At 43.1% G+C, this 25,567-nt stretch overlaps 1 protein-coding gene across 3 annotated transcripts in view; it reads left to right on the forward strand.

Annotated features, from left to right (window-relative positions):
• PRR5 (proline rich 5) overlaps nucleotides 1-25,567 on the forward strand; it is a 99,142-nt gene that overhangs the window by 13,156 nt on the left and 60,419 nt on the right. For 2 of the 3 annotated variants that reach the window (XM_042050653.1, XM_042050657.1), the window contains exon 2: nucleotides 21,787-21,925. The exons of the other annotated variant lie outside the window; for it this stretch is intronic. The gene's annotated coding sequence lies outside the window, so the exon portion shown is untranslated. The remainder of the gene's footprint in view (nucleotides 1-21,786; nucleotides 21,926-25,567) is intronic. 3 annotated transcript variants of the gene reach the window in all.

The raw sequence follows: 25,567 nt of genomic DNA on the forward strand, positions 1-25,567 counted from the left end.
ATCAATTACTGAGAACCAGTTACGATCAGATGGTAATTTACTTAACAGACTGGATACCTGGATAAGGTGTGTTTATTTATTTCTTTCAGGTCTTGTACTAAACGGTAAGTTCCATTTGGCTTTTTCATAGGTATTACTGCAGTGTTATAGGGTGATATGGAGGGTTCCAGTATCCCTTCCTGTATTAAGTTTCTTATTATCGGTGTTAGTTAGCCACCATTCTTCCTTCATGGAGTATCACCCCCTACTCCCAGTTGGACCAAGGTCCCTCCCCAACAAATTGCAACCTAACCTTGGCCTATACAATAAATTGCAGTAGCCTTCTCTCTAATTCCCTTTTATGACCACCTCTTCTATTATCTTCACTTCAAAAAGTTCTGCCTTCGCCCCTTTTACTTTACAATTTTTTTCACTTGATTTACAACCTATTGCTACTTTTAAAACACAAGTTCTAGCTGCCCCAGTATCCACTAAAAGTTCAAATTCTTCCCCCTGGGGACCAACTTGTAATTTTATCAAGGGCTCTACAGGATGTTCAAAGGATTTCCCGAGGGGGTAGAGCCCCTGACACCCCTAATCTTCAATTGTTTCTCCTTGTGATTCTTTAAAAACCTTTTGATTCCTCTTCCATTTTTCACATTGCCTTTTGATACGTCCCTCTTTGCCACAGTAATAACAATAATAATCTTCCCCTCCATACGGGCCTCTCTGCACTTCCCATGATTTCAACTCCTCTCTACCTTCCTTTCCTTTCAAATTTTTTCTTCCTTCCTCTCTGCTTTCTTTAGGCACTGCTACCATGATCTTTGCCTTTGATTTTGCTTTCTCCTCCTCCTGCCTTAAATATACTTTCTGAGCCTCCCTTAACAACTCATTCAACATTTTTTCCTGCCAATCCTCTACCTGTTCTAACTTCCTCCGTATATCTTGCCATGATCTGGTTACAAATTGTACCTCTAGGATTACTTGACCCTCAGGACTTTCAGGGTCCACACTTGAATATAATTGAAAATTACGCTTTAGTCTAGCTAGCCAAATGCTAGGTGTTTCCTCTTTTTCCTGTTGACAGTCAAATGCCAGCTTAGCGTTACTGGTCCTCAGAACCGCCTCTTGTATTCCTTTAACTATCAGGGCCCTAAAATCCTTCATATTTCTTCATCCAATCTCATTATTTGGGTCCCAATTAGGTGTGTTTAGCGGCATTTTTTCCTCACCTGGGGATCCTGGCTGATTCTCCCTCTCCCAAATCTGTATACCAGCTGTCCTTATTAATTGTATCTCCTCGGGGGCAAACAGAAGACCCATAATTTAGTTCAACTCTTCCCATGTATAAATGTTTGGCCCCAAAAACTGGTCTACCTGGTGGTTAATACCAACCGGATCCTCCAGCAAGCTTTTAATTTCCTTTTTAAAAATTCTGACTTTGGAGGCAGTCAGTGGTGCATTCATGAAGCCAAGTCCCCCCCTCATCTCTCCCATAGGGACTTCCCTCAAGGGGAATAACCTTTCTTCTTTCTTTTCACTCGCCTCACATTTTGCTGCCTTAAGTCTCATATTATATTGATGCCCTTCTACCTCAGTTGAGTTTCCCTGTGAATTATCCAATTTCTTACAATTACAGGCCCGTCTACTGGCCTCCTTCAGGGCCCTAGAAGAGGCACTTCCTTCTAGAACTTTATCTTCAGGTGTGGGTGGGAGTTTAGGAGGGACAGTGGTTATGGATGATGACAAGAGTTCAGGAGAAGTGGGAGTTGCTGGTAGGGAAGAGGAAGAAGGGGATGTTGCAGCCTCCAGATGGGGAGAAGAGACTACGGAGGGGGCTGCTGGGGGTGCAGGTGGGAGGGATTACGAGAGTTGCAGGGGGTGGAGAAGGTGGGAGATAGTCAAGGGGGTCCCATTCTCTTCTAGGTATTCTCTTCTTTAGCCTCTTTATTTACAACTTTATACACTGTTGCCCCTTCACCCCTAGACCCTTCATTCAGCCAAGACCCTTAATTCAGCCAACAGGCCGCATATCTTGATTTCCTCATCACTGGGACTTTGACGGGTGTTAACATACTTATTTAAAGCTTTACACAGCCACTTTAGAACCCTACCATGGGCAATGCACAGATCCCTCCTGAATCACCTCTCTAGGCCATTCCTCCACACAGAATCGTACCATTTTTACTTTATCCAATTTTTTTGTTTTTCCCTCTTTCTCCCCATTTTCCAACATTCCTCCCAAAGGACTGTTAGGTGGAATATCCTTTCCTCTTGATTTGCCCTGCTTGCCCTTATGTGGGGCCTTGCCTGCACATTGTCCCATGTTTATATCCACAGCAGTAACAACCACTTTAACTATAACTTGTAACTTTTAACTCCCCGGGGTGATATTTATACAAACTTACAATACAAAAAGAGAGGGTGGAGGAAACAGAAATAAAAATTGGAAGCAAGTAACTGTTGTATGGTACCATGGGAAAACTAATAAGGCTGTGGGAAAACAAAATCTATTACTAATCAATAATAAAGAATGAAACTGAGAATGGATTGACGGAAAATGAAATGACAGCCTCCGGCAAATACAATAATCAAGAGAAATAACCAAAATTATAAACAGAAAAGAAATACTTACCTACAACATAGGTAATGAATTACTCACTTTAGTTATTTCTCACACAAGGCCTCTTCCCAGATGTCACTTAGAAGGAAATTATCACACAGTGCGCCTGAAACACAATCAATATGCAAACTGGCGCCCCAGTATAGATGTCCACTCAAGATTTTAATAAACTACCCACACAGATACAGAAAAGATAACGCCCTGTCAGAACAGGACTCAAACTTATTCACAAAATGGCTTCAGCCACCAACCCAAATCTGATCACTCCTACAACGACCTCTCCCTTACATCAACACTCACGCTGGGTGAGGACCACCCCTCACCCAAAGTGATTGACATCAGCGGAACCAAATCACCACAAAATGACACCTAGCTAACCAAAGGAAGGCCAAAGGAAATGCGTTCAACACAAAATGGTGCTCTAATCTCAGAAATTAAATGGCTGCCTGAACATAATTGAATCATAATGGTGGCAGTCTTCTGAACTCTTGCTCAACCGCCTCACTCAGCGAGTGGTCCAAGGACTTTTGGCTTGCTCCGGCCTCACGTTGGAACGCACTCCACCCCGAACACAAACTAATTACACCAACTAAGAACTTAATATCACTTTATAAAAGAAAAAGATGTAGTTCCTAGCTGGCAGGGTTCTAATTTCCCTCCCACTCCTAATGAGTGAGGGGTCTTCTCTCAGCTGGTGGCCCCATGCCCCAGTGGCACACCCCAGGAACTCCTAACCTGGAGTCCTGGGGACACCCTCTGGCCCTCATCACCGTGCTGTGAGGCAATCTTTCCCCCAGTCAGCCTTCCCTTTGGCTCTTGCACACAGAGCCAGTAACTGAGGTCCTAAGTCCCCCTCGGTCTGGCCCTATCTTGTTTTCCCCACCCTGCCTAGTGAGGAGCTCTCCCATCCGGTGGCCACACTTCAAGTGGGCCTCCAGTTGAAAGTTTTTATACCTCCGCCCTGAGGGTCCTAATTCCTCGGTTGTTGTAGTGGTTTGGTCCAAAATACTCATTACTGTTTATCTGCTGCGAGATAAGAATTAGGAGAAATGCAAAACAGGCACCAAACTTGAAAGAATATAAAGAAGTTTATTAACAGACCTAAAAGAAGAAAAAAAAAAAAATACCACCTTCAGAACTCTCCTCCTCCCCCCACCTTCCTCCCTTCTCCCACTGACGATGTGAAAAGACAACCCTTAAGATGTTCAGTCTGTTTACCACTTCCATAATAACCTTGTTCAGTCCATTTAGAAAGAGAAGTCTCTTCTTGCTCATGCTATGAAAACATTATCACAACGAGACAGCCGCCCACTTCCAAATATCGTTCAGTCCATTTAGGAAGAGGAGTCTCTCTGCCTGCGTGTGAGTCCTTTCCCCCGACTTGCAGCTTTTCCCGCAACTGCCTTCGAGGGTCCACTCTTGAAGTTTTTTGGGGTACAATTTTAAGGTTGAGCCGTTCAGAAACAAAAACAGAGGCCCTTCTCCTTCCCTGGGAGCAAAGGGTCTTCATCATCTTCATCTTTAGGACTATCTCTGGGAGCATCTCTACGGACTGAGGTTTTCTCCTTTCCCGTTTGGAGCAAAAGTCCTCATCTGGTTCATCTCTCCCTGTCCAAACTTCTCATGAAATTACAGCTGCGTCAGCATCTGCCTATCTCAGCGCAGGTGCTTTTGCTTACGAGTTGAACACTCCACCCCCCATATCTTCATGAAATTACAACAGGATACTCTGATATATCATAGCTTCACAACAGACTTTCAGCTTTAAGCATCTCCTCTCTCTCTTCCCTCAGGTTTTCAGCTCTTCACAGCAATAAAAGGGTTAATCTCACCTCGGCCTTGCAGCTTTGCAGCTGGAATGTTGAATTTTTTCTTATCGCAGTGGAGAGGGGGGACAGCCGAGCCGCTCCGGCTGCCCACGGCAAGGCAGTGGGGGGGGTTCCACGGCTGGAACAGGTCCATGGCTTCAGGATGGCTGTGGCCCGGCCCGGCCTGGCCCAAGCAGGGCCTGGCCGGGCCCACTGGGCCCTGCTCGGGCCCTGCAGCCACCTGTCCCAGCGCCGGAAATGAGAGAGCTTGGAGGGGGAGTTTGCCTATTCTTAAATGTGGATCACAGAGGTGATCACAACTTTAAGTGGCTTAGAGAATTGTCCATATTCAAACTGGCCAGCTGATAGGTTCTATCAGTTCCCAGAGGAAACTGTAAGCACCCCTTAGCAAGGACGTCCCTTCCGGGACTATGCTTGCTAACCTATGACAGTTGTCTTTCCATGACTTGGGTCGGTCAGCTGCCCAGACCCTCACCGAGGAACCCTCTAACCTTCCAGGTGTTTACACCCTGTGACCACACTTCAACCTCTCCTCCTTTGCCCCATGCACAGGCCTCCAGTAGGAGGATAGGTGGTGATCACGGACCCCCAATTGTTGGAGAGGATGAAAGTTTGGTAAGAAAGTTTCACAGATATGTAGGCTTGGCAGAAAGATCTCTGAACGTAGAAACTAAGGATGAGATAGAAATGAAAGCAAGTTTTGATATAGAATAAAAGATGTTTTGCTGAAACATTGAGCACTGAATAACTGAGAAGGCAAAGGTTGGAGATGAGTTGGAAGGAGATTTTTATGATTAGGACAAAGGTATGTGACTACAAACAAAGACATGTTTTTCACCAAGTAAATAACTCTCAAGAAGAGCGTAAGTAAATAGAAAACATGTTTTTACCAAAAAGAGCTATCGCAGGCAAACAAGAAATGTCGATGTAGCAAGAAGAAGAGAGGTCTGAGAATTTTCCATTGTAAGCTTAAATTGTAACATACTTACTCTTGTGATTGGATAATAATGACTATGACATGGTAATGGTAGTAGCTATGATAGGCTATAGGCAAATGTAAAGGTATTGTGTATGGTGCTTATTGGTTGTTATGTGTTAAGATACTCTGCAAAGAAAGGTATATAATGCTTTGTAACTTGAACAGAAAAGGGCTTCAGGTATGCCTGCAAGCTGTAGCTGACAGCTGTAGGGCTGGCTCTGGATACCCACTCCCTGAAATGCTGTAACTTTGCCTATGCAATAAACAGCTTTCAAGAGAGCCTCCTGAAGTCCAGACATCCTTCGTGAACCTTTCTCTTATACCCAGTGTTGTGTGGCCTTAGGTAAGATGCCCGTAGGAGCTTCCACCTGGGAGAACAAGAGCCTACTCAGGTAAGGGCCAGTTTAAAAGAGAGTGCTCCTCCGTCTCCCGCTCCACAGGTCCTTTTGGAGTATCCACTCACTCATGCCCCCCCTTCGGAGTGCCACGCTCGCTTCCACTTGCTTCCCCCTTTTCCGGCCAGGCTCCTCACAGAGAACCGGAACCGTGGTACTCAGGGGTCTGCACTCACTTTGGGGGTCTGTACTGTACAGCCCGCATCTCATTCACATCACAGTCTCGCTCGCATTCTCTTTACCATACCCTACTCACGATACTCACCGCCTACCGCAAGCCCCGCTCTCTCTCGGAAGTTTGTCCATCAACGGGGATATACCCCCCTGCAGGGTTCTGGTTTGCTGGGCTTCCAGCTGTCTCCTGGGTATTAGCCAGCGAACCTTCCATGGTCTCAGAGAAGTCCAAAGCTGGGCAGTTGAAATCAGCTGGGGGCCATCTCCCTGTCCTCATCCTTCTTTGGGACTGCCTCTGGGCGTGGCTTCCCGGGTTTCGGCACCAAGTTGAAATTAACAGTCAGTCACCTGAACAGGTTTAACTGATTTATTGAAACACAAACTCCAACTGGAAGCGGAGACCCAGGATAGGCCCAAGACCCCAACGACAAAGCGGAAAAGATCAGCACTCTAAAAAGGCTGGGTGCTCCCCCTATGCTAAGGTAACGGTAGGAGGACGTGGGGGTGAAACCCCACAAGATTTCTTATAGCCTCTGGTTCACCATGATTGGTTCATTTTTCAATCTGCTTTCCTATTGGTCCTTTTAGGATCTTCTCATTGGCTCATTTTGGGAAGCGTTCTTGTCCAATCATTTCCCCCATTCTCCTTCCCATTGGTTCTTTCAGTCCACCAATCATGTCCTAGGATGTTAGGGTGATGTAAGACTCTTCATAGGCTATTGCCGTCTAGTGGTTACATGGGAGCATTACACCTGTACACTTAATTTATGATGGTTTTGGCTTACTGTGAGGAAGTTAAATGGATTGTGGCTCTGGGTGGTGAGAGAAGATGTCTGGGAACAGGGACTCCAGCCCCTATGCAAACAGATCTCAGTGCTCTTGTCTTGCTTTGTAGCTGCTGAGGGAGTGTGATGGACTGGGGCTTGCACTATCATTTTGCAGACTTGGGTGAATTCTAGAAGAGTGCTTGGGTAAGAAGTCAGTGAGTGCGGAGAAGTTGAGCGATGCCTGTGCATTTAGAATAGCCAAAGGTGTAGATTATTCAGCACTGAGTTTTTAGGTACAGCAGTACCATGTGCCCTCTTCCTTGGAGCTTTTCCATGCCGGCAGTGCTATCTTGTGCTTTAGCTGAATCCTGCAGCACTGACAGCCACATCTTGGCGCTGTCCTGCTTCCCATCCCTCCTTTTTCCCCACTCTCTCTGATTATGTTTTGGTGTCTTCTACGTAAGAACTGTAAATTTCTACAGTAAACCTATTACTCTCTGGGATTACGCTTGTCTGTTGCCCATTTTAATGAATAGAACTGTGCAACAGTCCAAAAGATAAAATCATGTGAATTAGAGTACTAGGTCATGTTCCTAGGCTTTTACTTTCTGCTAGATATAAGAGCAAATATTGTAAGCCTGAAAAAATACAAGGGAAATATTTACTATGTTTTTTTATGCATAGAATAATTTAGGGAGGGATGCAGATTGGCTAGCCCTGCTGTATCTCACCTAAGTGATGTGCAGTGCAGCTCTCTGGTGCCTTAGTGGAAGATGGATACCAGCACAGCACGGCTGGGTGCAGCAATGACCTTGTGACTTGTCCCAGCAAGGTTGTGCAGTGGGGGACAGTGGCAGCAGGAAACAAGGACAGAAAGGATTCCCAGGAAAACCTGAGTCTTCTGAAGTCACCCTGAAGCTTAAGCAGTTTAAAAAGTCACTGATTCAACCCACCACCTTGGCTGGAGAACAGAAATCTGGCCTTTGTTTCAGTTATTTCTGATTCAGCCACCAAAATGCCTTTGTGTTTGGGCCTGAAGCCAGTCTGGCTTAATGCCATCTTGGGGGAAGAACCTTCCTCTTATGGGAATACCAGGTCTGAAGGTCCTCTGGTTCCACACAGAATATTTGTGCTCCAATAGAAACAAGCAGAGCTTTTTACTGAATCAAAAACCCTTGGCTCCCTCCGGTGCGTTTGCCTACTGCCTCCTGCAGTCTGCTGTTAGCTGTGCTTTCACGGTTCCCTGGCAGTTTCTCCCCTGTCGCATTTCTTTATATGTTTTCCATGAACACAAAGGCATCTGTGTTAATCTCTCATTTTACAGGTGATTTCACATTCTCTTCCAGCCTTTATCTGTCTCCTTTTTCTCAGCTTTGTCCCAAGGTGGAAGTCAAATTTGGTAAAGATTAGAAACAAATATGTACTAAGAGGAATTGACCCAAGTTTTCAAGGCTTGAAGATGACTATGAAGGGAAATAAAGTGCACTTACACCCTTCTTTTTTAATATCAAGCCAGATTCAGCCCAGCTTGTTTCTGTGACTGTAGTAGGACAGACAGGGCAAGAGGGGCTCTTGCATTTTTTTCTTTGGCAAAACTTGAAAATGTCTGGTCAAATCCCACCACGTTAGAAAGGCAGCATATTAAATCAGTTCTTGAAGGCCTGCCTACAGACTGCTCCATGCCTGAAGAAAATGGACTTGGAGAGCTGGGAGGGAGGGAGTGTTCCCTTGGCTTTGATTTTGTCTTTCACTTGTGAGGGCTCCTTTTGTTTGTCTGGTTTTTTTTTTCATTTCCTTGAGCATCACTGTTGTGACAGAAATGAAACCTTTTAGAAAGACTGCCTCTCTTCTCCTGCCCTTTAATTAGGAAGTGAGAACTACCAAATATCATCCCATGAATATTTCTGCAAAATCAGGGTATTTCTGGTGTGTATATAGAGGAAACAAATGGAAGGAAACCCCAGGATTTTATAGTAGTCATACAGTATTCATAGTAGTCTTTCAGCTTCTTCTGAGGCTTCAGAATTAACTTCGAGGCAGGGAACTAATTTTTTTAATTACCTGTCTCAGTTTGAGACAAAATAGGAAGATATGTCCTGAGATGAATGTGTCCTCTAATGGAAGGCAGGTTTTGGCAGCCCCTCCCCCACAGGTTGGAAAGGAATTTCTTGGAGGAAAGTAAAAAAAATCCCTGTTTATTTAATGATCAGGGTGCACGCAGGCATGAGGAAAAAAAAAAGAATAATGTTAGGTAATAAACCTTCTCATTGTGAAGAAAGATGGTGGATGTTTTTAGAGTCCTGCTCAGCTTCTCCTGAGGTCCTCTGGAGTTGGGGTGTGGCATCCCAGGGCCTCCCCTGTGGTGCGGGGCTCCTTGCGATGTTCTGGTGTTTTGGACCAGAGCAAAGCTGAACAGTTCCAGAAGAAGAAGAAGAAGAAGAAGAAGAAGAAGAAGAAGAAGAAGCCACAGTCCCAGGAAGAATTTCTTGCCTCAGCTAACAGGCTAGCTAAAAAGCAGGAAGGTGCTTCCTTGGCTCTGCAGCAGTGAGAACGTGGGGGAGTGTGTGAGTCCTTGAACACAAACTGCACTGAAGAATTTGCCTGGGTTCTCCTCCCCCCTCTCTTGGACCCAGTTAAAGCTGTGGGACCCATTTCTGGGCAATAAGCAGATGATAGAGGAATACAGTATTATCATTAAATCACCCCAAGACATTACCTTTAAGTAAAGTGCTGCTGAGGAGTAAAAAAAGCTGCGTTGACCCTGTGTGGGGAATGTAGCACCAAGGATCTGGCCCTTATTTCCTTGGGAACCACTGCCTTATCATCGTCTCAGTGACATCTTTGGTATTCAGTGAGATGCTGACTCAGCATGGTATAAATGGAGTCTACCAGCCTTTTGTGACATCTTGTAATGCCTTTTTCTCCCTCATTGTTTGAAAATGAAGGGATATAGGAGTTTTGAGGTTTGAGTCATCTGGCTTGCTGCTGTGAAATTTTGTGGAAACGCTTTCACTGTTCTTTAGTTACCCATATATGATTGTGTCTAGAATGTATCCTGGGAGAACATGTGCTTCTCTTTTTGCTTAATGCTTAATTATCTTTTTTTGTGCTGCCTTCCCACAGCTGCCTTCTACAGCACCTACCGCTGTCAGATTTTGGTCTGTGAGTCTGTGACTGAGGTTCCACAGTTTGAATAATGCAAAAAACCCCAAGAAATAAGGATTCTAAGTCTTTCGATACAGCTACTTTTAAGCTATCTTGTAAATGCTTAGGAGCCTGTTCAATCAAGCCTGGGGGAAAAATTGCCTGACTTGCAGTTAATTTTTATTGAAGTATGATTGCCCTTGAAGGTCAGAGAGAGTTTTCCCTGAGTTAAAAGTCTAAGAAATGATGCTTAGGTTTGTGCAGGCTTTTGAGCATCTTTCAGGTTTGGGGTTAGTTTTTTGGGGTTTTCCCCTCTTAGTTTGCTTTGCCTAGACACTTGGCAGCTTCCTAGCATTGTTTTCTGACCTGCTGGGAAGGAGTGGAGGAACAGTGCTCTCTAATTCAGCAGAGGTTAGGCGATAGCATTTGGTGAAGGTTAGAGCTCTTACTGGTTGATATTGTCCACCATCGCAGATTCAACAAGCTGCATAGTATGCCCTGATACCCAGATTCTTCCTCTTCTTCAGTTATCACCTAATTTTTGCTATTGTAATTTTGTAAGATTTTCCAGAGTTTGGTTTCATACATAGCAAGATCTGGTTGGGTTGTGCCACTGGATCTAAAATCTAAATTGTGTTGCTCTTCAGTTACTTGTCATATCGGCTCTCCACTGGAAGCTGGAACACTCTTTAACTGTATCATCTTTTGTTGAAGAAGCAGGTTTTGTTCAGGTTTAAAATGACTCCTACTACTTGCACAGGGTTGTCACCTGCTTGCAACAGGGCTGTGGAACTAGTGTTTAAAAAGCTCGTAGGTTTGTGTTCTTCTTGCCCCATCAGAAAATTGCATTGAGGCTTTTGATGTATGACTGAGATAAAGCACAGCAAAGGTGCTGCACTGCCACTGACTTTTCAAACTACTGCTTCCAGTTAAAATATTAAGAGTCCCTTTTGCCTTGGCTGTTTGGTAGTGCCCCTTTGCCAACAGTTAGTCTTGCATGTGTCTGCTTAGCAGAACAGAACCAGTTGAGGTAAAATCAGAAAACTCAGGTTAAACCATGGATGGGAGATGCTTCAGTGAGGGTGGCTGTCTTAGTTCTGCTGTGGCTGCTGCTCTTCTGTGTCAGGGTCTCCCCCCCCCTCAGGGCCATGTAGCCCTGGGAGAGGGGCCCTGAGGGGACGCACGGGGTTTCCCTGCCCCTGGTCAGCCTCGTTCCCCATTGGTTGTTTTGTGTTCCCCTGCGTGGGCAAGGACCCTCGGGTCCCATGACTGGAACAGTTCCTCGGCAGAGCTCCGGCCATGCGGCTGGAGAAATAAACATCTCTGAAACATCTACCAAGAATCTGTCCATATATATTTCTTTTCCACAGGACTCCTGGTTTGATATAGGCGTGTTACAGTATCCCCGCTGTAACACTTCTGCCCAGGCAGGAGGGATCCCCAGGCTGGTGACTGCTTTAACCCTCCTGCTTGCAGCCACTAAGGGATCTGTTTGCATAGGTTGACAGTGTCCAAGCAGAAGCTTAGGCTGGTTTAGTTAAATGGATTTAACTGTTTTGGCAGAGCTGGAGGGTTCCTGTGAGCTTGGATAATGTGTTAGTCTGCAAAATGTTCACCTTTAAATTGCTCAGTATTGTTTTTCTATCAGCTCTTTTCCTTTATTTTGCCTGGTGAGAGGCTGATGCTTGAGGCTGAGTGTCTTTTTTGCCACGTGCCTTCATACAGGCTTCCAAAGCTCACAGAGTGCCGTGTTAGTAGCAGGAGGCCTGTGTACTCTCAGGAGGTCATAACTCTTCCTTTGCTGGAAACAAACTCATCCATCCATTTGCGTGTGAAAATTTCAATGGTCTTGGAAATTTTGGTAGGAATGACACCATGACAGTGAAAGTCTCTGAGGCCAACCTGGCAAATGAAAATGGGTAAGCAAAAGACACCACCACCCAGACTGAAAAGGGTTTTATTTTAAAAAGCTGGAATTTTTGTGGAACAAGTTGGCAGCCTGTTGGGTGGTCCAAGATAACTTGTTGCTTTATCAAGTGAAGCAGAAGGAGAATGAGGAAGAAGTCTTAGGTTGTTCTCTATATTGATGAATTCCTTTTATTACCTTCTTTTTGTGGTAAGGTTATTTATCTTTAATTCATCTAATATCAGTCTCGCCCTCAAGATGATCCTGAGGCATTCGTGTTTGTATGCCCACAACCATGGCAGCTAGATGCCAATGAGGATCTGAGAGCCTCCTTCAGTCCTCTGATAAATGCCTGGTGCCAACTGGCACAATCCAAGAATTAGTGGACTTGTCCATTAGGCTTTTCTCTGATTAAACCACCACCCACTCTGCAGGAACAGCTTCCAAATCACACTCCCCTCTGCAATAGGCAGGGATTTCTTCCTTGATTTCTTTGCAGCTGGTGAGCCAAACTGACATCACACCTGCCTGCTGTTCATCTGCCAGCACTGCTGATGCCAGAGCAGCTGTGCAACAGCCGTTGCCTTCTGTCTGGGGTGAGGACAGATTGCTACTACAGAGACTCAGGAAGTAATTAGATCAAAAATATAATTTGCTCTTTAAGCACACTGAAGTGCACGTAGATCTCCTTCCCCCCTCCAGAAGAACTGGTGGGGGAGAGGAGGGTTGGAGAAAAGAAGATACTAGGAGGGAAATAAAGGGAGGAAAGAATTGAGCTGCATCCTTGCCATCTTTCTGCTTGGAGTGGTGCAGCTTCTCTGCCATTGACAGGTTGCTGTCTCTCCACTCAGTGCAGACAGCCAAATGACTTGTATTGTGAACACAAATTGCTGAAGATTAATACTACTAAATAGCCTGGTCACAAAATCGACCCCTAAGCAAAGCCTCTAACTGCTTGAAAACCTTAAGAATCCTCTCCCTCTCGTTTCACACTTCTCTTCAGAGACTTTCTTAGAACTTGGTTGCCAAACATTTCAGCACACATGCTTTTTCAGGATCAAATCCTGTATCTTTGCAGCACAGTCAGTTTTGGAACATTGATAGGTTATCTGGAAACAAAGGAGAATGGCCAGTTTGGGTTACAGTGGTACAGCTACTGCGTTTAAAATTAGTTAAGAATGTGTTTCAATGCTTCATTAGCTCAGGGTCTGTCTGCTACCCAGGGGTGCAGAGTTTCTGACAGTCCCAGATCCAGGAATATGTGGAAGATGCCCTCCTTTCAATTGTAAAGAAAATGTTCTTTGCATCAAGTAACATGGAAAACAGGCAAGCATGAACTGAAAGGTAACAGACACAAAACTAAACAAAAATTCCAAAGGTGTAATGTGCTTTTGTGAATGGTTGTAAATACCTTTGTTGAAATCTCAACTGGGCACTCGAGGTATATGAGGGGTTCACCCAGTGCAAGGAATGGGGAATTTACTTCTCCTCTCCCAGAGCCACAGGCTCTTTTAGGTGGTCTCATGATAACCTGTGTCCTGATCCAGTACTGTTGACATCAGTAGAAGAATACCTTATGTACTCAATTTTAAAAAAAAATCCAGCATAACACAATTTTGGATACTCCTCTCCCAGTGTTACTAATGATGATAGAGATTTTCCAGAGATGAGTCACTGGCAAGTGTCCCTTCCTGAGGCTGAAGGACCATTCAGGCAGTTGTTAATCCCTGAGAATAGCTCTGCAACTGAGTCATTACTGAGAATCTGAATATAGTTTAGGGGCTCAAGGGGTGTCTCATAACTGTTCAGAGAGGTCATGATGGGATGGCAGTCTTTACATCACATATATTTGCAATGTAGGAATATAAATTAGTGATGGCACAAGCTCAAAAAGATAGCTGAGTTGAATCCAAGTGCTTTTTGTGATAGCCCTGTAATTGCTGCTACTTCTCTTTAGCTCTTCTTTTTTTGTTAGTTTATTTCCCACAAAACCATTCCCTACATACTGCCTCCAGCACACCAAGTCCCAACTTTGGTGCATGGCTTATCCAGCCTCTGGTTGGTTTCAGTTATGGAGGATCAATGGAGCCATGAACTTGCCAATCTTGGTGGAAGTCCACGCCCTGTACTCACATCTCCCCAGACTTTGTGAACTAAGAGATGAGAGACCTGCTCTGTCTCCTCCCATAGTAATATATGCAGGCATATCATCCTCACTGGAGAGGAGGCAGAAACTTCTTTTATAGCCTTTTCTCCTGTTATTCTCAAGGGGTTCAGGCAGCAGTGTGTGCTCTGAGAATGGCAGCAGATGCAGGCTGTGTTCTCATATTTCTGGGTTTCCTGGGGAAGCTTTTGTCTAAGTGGATGCCATCTCATGTAGAGTCAGAATCTGAGTCTGAGAATGTGGTAGAAATGTCAGAGGAAATATAAGAAGTTGCTGCTTCCAGCTATTTGCTGCATTTCTTCAAAATCTGCAAGGCTGCTGAAGCAGAAAGTATCGTAGTAATGCATCTGGCAGCTTCAGCCAAGCTTCACCTCTCTTGGCAGCAGAGCTGACACCACTGGATTTACACAGCAACAATAAAACACAGCCCGTCGGCCATCCTTGCTTTGGTAGGGCAGGAGAAGGGGCAGAAGGGATAATAGTGGCATCATTTATTTTATTTCTCTTTGCTTGAAAAGCCTTGACTTGAAAAGCCATCTCTGATGAGCTTAGGATGAACTGGAACTGCCTACTTAATGTTCATTTTTTTTCCTGTTTCCCTCATACTAATAAATGCAAGTGACTATTACTTCTGTTTTCAGGATTCATGACGGTGGAGTACTATCCATGTAACCCACTCACAGTTTTTGTTTGCCACTGGGGCCTTGTGAGCATCTCTTGTAAAACTCCACTACATACTCTGCGTATGCCTCTATCTGGTGCCATTTCTGGCATTGTCAGGCTTGTGATCCCCACCGAGGGAATAAGTAAGCCCAGCTCTGCTCTGAAAATAGAGACATGTGAGAGGTGTATTCCTGAAAGGTGCTGTGCCAGAAGCCTGGTGGTTTGAGTAGGGATGTTCATGATAACCTTGGTGATCCTTAGAGCATGTTCAGCAAAGTCTACAGAACTGTGAAAAGAGACAGATAAAGTTGTCAAGGGGGTTTGTGGGTTGTGGCTTTGCAGTTACTTTTTGCCATACAGACTATAAATTCCTGCTGCACGGGAAGTCACTCTTGGCTCTGCTCTGCTGTCAGATGCCTCTCTCCCCCTCTTCTCATGCTCCTTCCAAAGCTTGCTTGCTGCTGGCCAGGAGCGGTGGCTTGGATGAAAAGGGTGAGATTTGTTTCTCTTAGCTGGCTTTGAGTCCAAGTTGCCCAGGATCCATCACTGTCTTAATCTCCTTAGAGGGTGGCTATTGTTCTTAATAGGAAACTGCTATTCCTGAAGATGTTTTCCACATGTGGTGTGACACCTTGGCAGACAAGCTGAGCACTGGGCTCACTGAGTGAGGATGACTCTGGGCAGGACCTCCCCACTGTGAAGGAATAGGAGGACAAATTGACATGTTCCCTTTTTGTTTTCCCACCTCCCACAGTTCTTGGGAATGAGGAAGGAAACCAATAAGAAATGTTGGCATTTCAGTCAAAAGCAAAGGAAGATGAAGTAGAATGCTGCCTTCTTTTTTTTTTTTTTTTCTTCTTCTGTTTTGTGGTGGGCAGAGAAGTGTTGCTGCAGAGCTAGTGCTAGGCTGCTGCACAAAATGTCCTCCCTGGATTTGTTCAGTTTTCAAATTCAGGGGTAAAGCAGTCGACAGTTCTTGTCTGCGAGATGCCTAAAGCAACTAGCCAGCAAAGGAGACCCAGCAGGTTCTCAAGTGAAATTCTTAAAAAAGGACCTCGTTTACACTCACTGGATCCTCTAGCAGTAAAACCCTTCAAATGCTACTTCAAAAATTCATGAGTTCAAGTGCTTTAATGGAAGATAAGAAGAGACCTTTCTGTTTTGTCCTGAAAGAGCCCATGGAGAGTTCAAAGGGAACTTTCAGCGTCCAGTTATGCTGTGCCCACCCATCCAAGAACTCTTCTTGAGTTAACCTGAAGCTTTAATGTTTTATTGAAATCACTGTGGGATATGGACTTTCATGTGAGACTTGTAAATGGACAGCCTGTAAACCAAGGCACTAATACATCAAAGGTGAATTTAACTTCAAATTATGCACACTATAAATAGGATTTTCTAGTCATTTCCTGCTGAAATGGTTCAATATTTTTCTATGATTTTCCTTAAGGCAGAGCTAAGGCAGTGCAGAAGGATTTAAAAATGTCTATAAAAACATGAATTTATGAATTTGAGGAACATAGCCATCATCAACATTTTCTATCTGTTTTGTTAAATTGTAGTTCACCCTTGAAAAATGTGTTGCTCTTCTACCTCCAGGATTAAATTCACAGCCTGGTTGCAGTGTGTGAAAATTCTGTCAGTGATGCAGTTGAATTTGGAAGCTTTGCTTGCGAGGTGTTTTCACTTAGCTGAATATGAATTAAACTTGGGGTGCTGTGAAATGCAGTTCACTAGGTGCTCTCTGCAAAGTGTCACCACTCTCACCCATGTAAGCAGCTGGCAGAGATCTGTGCATGATTTTCCCTGTGATCAGTTAGTCCTTATGTTTAAGAGTCAGTTTATGAGAAGTGAAGAATGAAAGAGATTCTAAATATGAATTCCTGGAGTTGTGAGTGTGAAGAGAGGTTTTAAGTAGGAGCTTTGAGTATTGAAAAAGTCATAATCTGAGATAAGATGGGAGATATTTTGATGCTTTTAGACCATGTTAATCCTGTAATCAGCCCCTTAAATTTTAGTTTTTGTTTTTAGTACATTCTTGCTTTCCCTTTGTCTCCAGAGTTAAGTTTGACACTTTTTATTGCAGAGCTTTCTATAACTTTTTCATCTGGCTTCTTTTAAGAGTAGCTTGAAGGATTTTCAGGAGAATTATTTCCTTTAGGTTGCAATCTTCATTAGTTTATGTCCTCAGAGATATAAAAGCAGATTGTCACTAATGCAGCAGAAAAGAAAGTCAGCAATACATGCAACAGAAACAGGCTGTCAGCAAAAAAAAAAAATCCGCTATGAAATGTCAGCCTTAAAAACAATCTAATTATTTGTCTGAGGTACAGTGTTGCCCCAGGGAAAGTCAACAGGGGCTTTTCTATCTTATTCTCTGGCCAGAACTCATCACAATTCATCCTTTAGTTATAATTTGATTTTATAGTAAGAACTTTATTCCATTAGAGTGAAATACAGAAAGATCAGGGATGTAAAACCCGGAAGACATACTGTCATCTTTTTATCTCTGGTAAAAACAGAGACGAAAAAGTCTTTCACAGGCTTGAAAGAAGAGTGAACCATGGTGCTTGGGAAGTCAATCATAGGCTGAACCATGTGGTTCTTTGTGTTGATACCAGTTGTAGGCTGACTAGTTAAATGGAAGGGGAGGGGAATGCCAGAAGTACAAGAGGCCATTGAAATAAAGCTGAGATAGCCCGAAGGAAAAACTACATGCATGTAACTTGAAGAATAAAGCCAAGAGTATGGATGGTGCATTTTATATTGATGTCTTTTCATTTCACTCTTCATGCACTTTTTTTCCACATTTGTGGTTGATTGAGCTGACCTGGCAAAATTTTGTAAGTAGTGACCAAGGCCTTTTCAGTCTCCAGCCATCAATACACTGCCCTGTCATTGCAGCCCCAGATTAAAGTTTTGCAGTAGGAAAAGGTTCATAATAGAGCCACAGTGGGTTTTAACACAACAGACCCTGATCACATCAGCCTGCCAGACTGATTAGAGTTTAATTGCAATCACCTTTTGCAGCCAGAGCTTTGATACTTGGCTTGCACCTTTGTGGAATGCAGTCACTGAAATGATAGGGCTTATTTGCTGGCCACTCATGCTGAATTGAAAGACATCCGCAGTAACAGCCAAAATTAGAGTCTGTGTGACCGATTTCTCAGGCTGTAGCTGGCTGAGAAATAGATGATAAGTGGGGCAGCTCTTGTCAGCTACACTGAAATACTGATTTACAGCAGCTCTTGTTGTCAGTACTGAGGAAGAACTGATACTCCCTTCACTGAGCAAGTTCATGTTGTATGAGAAATCAATTGCACCCACTGAAATAAATTAATTTCAAAATACAGTCACTTAGAAAAGGAGGGTAGTTGTATTACTTGTACTGCACTTGCGAGGAGTGGTCCTGTGGTTTGCCCTTTATTTTTGGATACATATAAAATTGTATGTCCAATAACATTTGGACTACTATCACCTCTACCAGGAGTAAAATTTTGGTTTTGAACAAATTCCCAAACAGCATCAGTAACCACACTACATCTTTTCCTCTGCCTCACATGTAGAATTTACCTGGAAACTGTACTGCCATGTGGCTCAGAACAATTTGAGATGACTCTAGATTTTGTGGCAGCTTTAGGGTCCAAAAACCCCGGGAGTCATGTTTTTTTATGTGCTAGTCAGGAGGTCTCCAAAGCTACAGCCTGATGGTAATTTTGGGTCATTAACAGGGATCCTTCTGAGAGCCTTGTGTTGCTGCTTTCCCTGGAGTAGAGGGTTGGGCCAACATCGTGTGCCCAAGAAAACGGTCATGCAATTCGGAAATTCTGCTTCTGGGAAATGCTGGTTTAAGGGATGGTATCAATACTTGATGACAAATGAATTCTTCATTTGCTTTATCTGCCAAAGGCTGCACCGATTGCTCAGCTGGAGAAAGGAATATTTAATTACAATCTCCTGGAACTTCTGTACAACAGCATCATGGGTTGGGTTTTTTTTAGGCATTCTCTTTTTCTGCTGAACCTATACATTGTTTTGGATATACTGAATATTAGATGAAAGCAAGATAAATGTATTTCACAAATTAAAAAACCCTGATAATTTATACTTCATTCTTGCATTGATGGAATAGCTGAGCTTTAATTGTCAAATTTAGGTCAGTTTAAGTGAAAAAGGCAGTGGAGTTTTATTCTGAAATGACCTCCTCAAATCCTAAAGAATAGCACTATGATGTAGGTTTATTATCCTGACTGATCAAATTATCACTGGTTATAGGCAAAATGGAGGATTTTTAAAAATCTGCTAGCATAGAAATGCCAAAGCAGGTTCTCCAAGCAAAACACTATTTTCACATGCATAAGCACTTCATTTTTTGAGAACCAAATAGCTATTATTGTGCTCTTTGTCAATAATATCTGTCTGAAATCAGTGGGTGTTCTGCCAGTTGGTGGGTATACTAGTTTGAAAACAAACCAGTGGGAGGCACCAAGTCAGAATAACAATTTAATGGAAATTAAAGAAAAGGGAAAAAAAAAAGTAAAAGAAAACACTGGTTCAAACTGACAGAGTCAAGGTACAACCTGACACCCTGTTAGGCAGGGTGGTGGTAGCAGTCTGGTAGAATGGTGGCTGCAGTCCTCTGAAGCAGTGATCCTGTAGTAAAAGAGTCTGCTCTTCCTCAGAAAGTCCAATGGTGGCTGTGTAGCTCCTGTCCTCTGGAAATCCAGTGGGAAGGGTTGTCTCTGGTGGTCAGAGTCCCAGATTATATCCACAATGGGATGCTTGGTTCCTCCCTCTGGGTGGAGCATCTCACAATGGGGTAATGAGTCATGAGGCAAAGTGTTGATTAGGCTCATTAACAGAAGATAGTCCGGAGGGAGTTATCTCTGAGTCAGGTGGCAGGACAATGATGGGCAATTAACAGAAAGATAGTCTGGGGGGAGGAGGCAAGGAAGCACTGCCCCACCTGGTTTCAACAGCTCCTGAGGATGGTAATAGAATACACTGCAACCCAGGACAGTGGGGCAATTTAAAGGACACAGACACCAATAGAAAGAATGGTCTTATTTTACTACGAATATCAAGGCAACACAAAAGTAAAATGATACATCCAGTAAAACTATGCACTTGGCTTTAGCAACAAGCAAAAATAAGCAAGGTAATGCACCAAATCATTACTATACAAGAGAAAGGATAGTGATTGAGAAAGATATATCACCACTTGCCTAAATACTTTACCATCATCCAGAGTCAGCAGTCGCTGCTGGAGGCAGTTTCACAGCAAGGACCTGCAGAACCCTTCTCAGCAATTGGGAAAATCCTACACAGTGTGTCCACCCATAGGTGAAGTCTCCAAATTCACCCCGAAAGTGGGCCCAGCTTTTATAGGCCCAAATCAGTAAGTCGAAGTGACTTGATTATATTTTTAGCACAGAGACTCCTGGATCTGAGGGCATGCTTCCTGACCAGCAGGGGCCAAGACTTGGCCAGACAGAGCCCAGGCCTCGGCTGGGAGGGTTTCCTGTAAAATATTGTAGAAACAAGTCTCTATTCATGTCGGTTTTGAAATGTCTTAAAATGATTCATTTCTTGGAGATAACTAACTAGTATGTGAAAGTTTCTAAAGGAGCCAGCTAGCATAAGCGTCTTAGTCATCTATTTTTAGCTAAATGATACTGATGGTGTTAGTCACATATTGCCCAGGGTCATCTTGTAAGTCAACTTGGGTTGAGGCCTGCTGCTCAGGCCTAAACACATCACTGGGATTTCTCATACAATTAGAGCAGTTTTTCATATACTCATGCAATGTCCAGCTGTGTCCACAGGAGTTGTTGCTCTGGTGTGACTGTGTTTGTACCTTGTGTTTTTGCACCACCTCATGTCGATTTTGTTTATGTGTTATCTCCCGCATGCTGCTGAGAGGTTGCTTTCCCTACCTTGGCCCAGGTGCTCAGGACACCAGTTCAAGGCTCTGTAGCCTCCAACCGAGAGTGATTTCTCCAGTTCTGCAGCTCTCTGCTGAGCTGCTTGTGTTTGTGGTCCTGAATGCATTGCAGGCAAAATGTCCAGCTTTGCCCAATGCTCGGACTTAAGCTAACATCTCTAAGTTCGCCTAAAATAAGTGGTAACAGAATGAAGCTGATACCCATGGAGCAGACAAAGGTAGGAGTATAAGGGGATTGTTTAGCTCTCTCAAGTGCAGGAAAGGTTAACTTTAAAATACATATTTTTAAACATGTGCAGCCACATCCTTGCAAAGTGGGTATGAATGTCACAAAACAAGAGTGGTTTATACCCAGGATGAACTAAGCCATAAAGGACATCTATGTATGTTTAGTTAAATTTAGCAGTGTGTTAGAGCTGGTACTAATGACTGTGCAAAGTGCAAGGCATGAAGAACTGTACTCAGAATGTGTATGCATGTGAATACCACTGTGTATCTGTGTGTATGGTATATATATGTATGTGTGTGTGTACATATACACACACACACACAGACACACACATATATGATTTTCCTAATAGTATTCTATATTTATTGACCAGTTATTTGCAAAAATAATCTTTAAATTATGAAAGTGTTTCTATTGGGGTTAGAATTCACATAATTCTTAATTCTGTGTTGCACCAGTCTATCCACTCTGGAGTTGTTAACTATGTTAATAGTCACCTCAGAGGGGCACTTCAAGACCAGACCAGGGCAGGCAGTGATATTACACCCATCATTTGAAGCCCTAAAGGAAGAATTCCCAGTATTTCTAAATGATGCATTTAAGACTTTCCTGGGCATCCAGGACATCTGCTTTTCAAAGCTGATCACAGTAGATCATGCAGCATGTTTCAAACCTTTTTTTGTCACCTCGTTAATGCTGGGACACAGAACTGCTTGCACTGTCTGTGCCCCTGGAAACTCTCTTGCCTTCTTTAGAGATAAGTGTAGCTTAATGTTGGTGCCAATGAATTGCTCCCCATGAAGAAGAAAAAACAGAAAAGGGAAAAGTGCAAGAAGAAATATTTGAGTCACCAATGAGGCAGAACAGCACTGATTATTGGGCTTATTTTACTTCTGTGTATGTCATTATGGGTTTATTAGTGCACTCTTGAAACATATTGTAGAATAGCAATATTTACAACACTACTCTTTTGTTCATCTTTCATTGCAGAGCTGACTTTTTTGTAAGGGCCTGACTTTTTTCAACCAGTTTATATCACCTGTCAAGAATTTTCATGTTGGCTCTTGGACACTTGATGCAGAGTCTCCCCTGTTTACTATTCAGTCCTGTTTTCTTCTTCCTTTAGCAGGTAAGCACATGTTTCTGCAATACTAATTGCAACTGGAAAATGTTTCCAAATTCAGAGACCTGGAGAGTTTGTTTCGTTGGAGTCAGCAGGGTTAGCATCCCTCCTCCAAAATTTCCATGTTTTCTGCCACAGGAAAATACCTGAATAATAGTGCAGTACTTTGGAGTCTATAGCATCAGTGCATGCCAGTCTGCATCTATCTAGCTTTAATGCAGCTTAAAAAGTGCTATTCATGAACTTTCAGCTGGAAATCTATTTACAGCTGAATCAGGATTGTGAGTGAGCAATACAGAAAATTGCTTGAATTGTTGCTGTCTGAGAGGAGCCTCTAAATAACTTTATGTCCTTGAGGAAAAAAGCCCTAAGGAGGAGAGCCAGAGTGGGTGATGGAAAAGCTGGGGTGTCACCCACCACAGCACCCTCAAGCTGAATGAGAGCATTCAGCTGCTGTTCACCAAGATCACAGTTGTGTTGCAGAAACAGATTTAGCTGCCCTGGCTGGCTGTGCACTAAAGCAATGAGGGATTCTCAAATGACCCATATGTGATTGATGTATATATGGGTGTGGCAAGAAGGGACACTGAACAGCTGAGCTGTAGGAATGTCTTACACAGCTGCAGCTTTTCTGCAGGGGGCCTGGCCAAACCCATAATATTCATTGTTAGAATTGGATTTGTGTTTGAGATTCAAGATTTTTAGGAAGAAGAACATTTTTAATGTTTACTTGAAATCACTTCGTTAAATGCTAGTCATCAAAGGAGAGTGTGTATGGTGGTGTGCAAATGCATTTATGTGAAAGGAAAGAGTAAATGTGCTTACTCTGTCTTTGATGTTGTTGTTTTCTTTTTAACATTATCATCACATGTAGTAACTCTTGTTTTTTTCAAAACAACTTAAAAATTTTCTCAGAAAACAATTGTCAGTTTTGTCCTACAAAAGAATTTTCTTTCTGAACGTATAGATATTTATTTACTTTGTCACTAAACTGCAGTCTAACCTCTGCTGTGGCTTCGGTGTCTTTTCTAACGGGTTGGCTCTTGAAAACGTCTATTTCGATTGACTTGGTAGTAATGCATGCTTTCTTCCCAAACTGTATGGAGTGGCAATGGTGGGAATTCCTGTTCTATGCTACTTCATTGCAGTGGTAGCTGGATTTTCCTACAGTGTTACTTGGTCTCATCCCAGGCTGCAGGAGTAAATGGTCCCCTATAAACTACAGTTTGCCAGAACCTTGCATGGCTCTAATCATAGTCGCAGTGTTGGGTTGGAAGGGACCTTGAGGACCATCTTGTTCCAGTTCCCCTGCCATGGGCTGGGACACCTTCCACTAGAGCAGGTTGCTCCAAGCCCTGTCCAACCCGGCCTTAAACACTTCCAGGGACATATGCAAGGCTGAAACCTACAGTAGAATTTATCTTGTTCTGTAAACTGGGCACAGATGTTTCAAACAGAGAAAAATGAGACCACTCATTTTTACTTGTCCTGTACCTTTTTTCCTTTAGGATTTCTAGGGTGCTGTTTAGGTACTGCCACTCTGGATTCTCTGACATGTGAATTAAGGATGTCAGTAGCAGAGAGGGGAATTGTTGTAGTGTAGTACAATGAGAACTTGATAGTCCCAAGTCATGAGGAGTATGGGCATTGCTTTGCTCTTCACAAGTGATTCATCTGGAAGAGGTGAGGGAAGAATTACTCAGGCAGGAAATCCCTGCTACCTCTGCCTGCATTATTTCAAGCACACCCAGAAAATTTCTGCTCTTGAACTTTACAACCCTCCCTAAAACAAATACCCACATCTGTTCTTAGCTAAATTAACAGTCTAACAACTAATTTGCTATCAAACATGAGTTCTCTCAGCTGCAACTCCAAATACAGCTCCTAGGAGGATTCAGCCACTGCCAGCAGAACTAAAAGCTGCTTTAATGCTTCACTGAAATATTTTAAAAGTTCATTGTGTACAATCCATCTTTGGTTTGTTCATCATTAAACTTTTTATTCTTGGTATTCTAAATAATTCAGAGTTAAAAGAGACACATGTGTAAGCTCCACTTTGTTTTTAGTGGAGCATTTGCAAACTATCCTATTATAAACTGTTTATAGATTGCCGTGTAATCTGTAATGTTACTGTGATGGACAGTCAGATCAGAGTTCCCACCATGCGAGGAGACATTATTAAACATTATGCCTGGAGCAACTTACCACCACCCTGACAGAGTGTTTGCTGACTGGAAGTATCAAAGTCTTATGAAAAATCACTGCCTTCCCACTATAAACCCAGTATTTTATAACCACTTGGGTTTTTTCCTTTGCAAAAATGCATTACTTGGCTGGCAATATAGTAAACTTTAAGCAATGCTTACAGTTTGATTGTATTCAAGTTTTATATTCCAACATATTTTTATAGTTAGAAGTATTGCTTGCCCTTCACTGTGTTATGCTATAATTTAAAGATCTTAGGAGTCTGGCTGTACTGTAACAGGGGCCATAGGAAACAGGTATTGAAGGCTTCAGGCCCCCATTAGTTTACACCTGCAGGCCACAGCCTTTGTAAATGTTTGTACATAGGTTTTACTTTCTGGATGTGTCCTGTGTTATTCCATGGAAATGTCACAGGTTTCAAATCTAGCACATGCAGAAGCCTTGGCATGTCAGGGCCAATCAGAAATGGCAAAGTGACATATTTGCTGTCCTCATGAGGAGACAGAAAAGTCAGTAGGAGAGTGTTGAGATGATAAAGGAGGTTAGCAGGGTTTACTGTGTCACAGCAGAGGAGCGCTCATTTTTATAGTAATTAGTATTATGGGAATTACTGGCAAAATTGTAACTCTTTGTTTGCTCCCTTTTTCTCCTCCTCCCAATACAAAGAGGAGAACCTGACAGTATTTTCATTTATTGTTCAATTCTTGTTCACTGCTGGAGGGTGTTACTCTGAGCTGAAGTCTCCTTAAAATCCCCTAGCCAGAAGATGTTCTTAGCCAGACTTTCTATTGTGGCTGTCTCATGAAAGTCTTTGTCCTTTTTCTCTCAATCTCTCGATGCCTTTGGTCAGCAGCAGATTCTCCTAGAAATACTAATTTAGTATCTCCCAACTTGAAATACCAGCTGACCTTGTAAACCAGTGATAGCTCTTGAAGATTTCTTCATCCCGGGTCAGAGTATATATTTGAGGAAATTAAACATTCTTTAATTGGAGGCCAGACTATTTACACTTGTGTTGTGATCAATCAGGCAAAAAGAGACTGGGGATGACATTCATGTCATCTAATTTTAGGTATTTACAGCTTGGAATACCATATCCATATCTGAACTCCTCACATTATAATCTCCTTATAGCTGGTGGAGAGAACAGGCACATCCCCAGCATGACGTTCCTGACCAGGCTGAAATATCCTTTAAAGGATGCAATGCTTTGCACCCTGAATGTGCCCAGTTTTCTCCAGCAGTTACAGAACGAGATCTGGATTTTCCTGTACATTTTCTAGTAGCTAGAGCTGAGTGATCTTAAAAAGAATGAAAGACCAAACTGGAATGACAGAACTTTATTTCAAGAGTATCTTAAATGCACCTTCCAGTTTTGGCCTCCGAGGCCACTATACTGCTGTTGCTGTGGTCATGAGTGTCTTGTCTCTCTTCACAGCTCTT

This window comes from Corvus kubaryi, unplaced genomic scaffold, assembly GCF_017639235.1.
Source record: "Corvus kubaryi isolate FWS band 111438036 unplaced genomic scaffold, C.kubaryi_AGA036_p1.0 74, whole genome shotgun sequence".
Taxonomy (NCBI): Eukaryota; Metazoa; Chordata; class Aves; order Passeriformes; family Corvidae; genus Corvus; species Corvus kubaryi.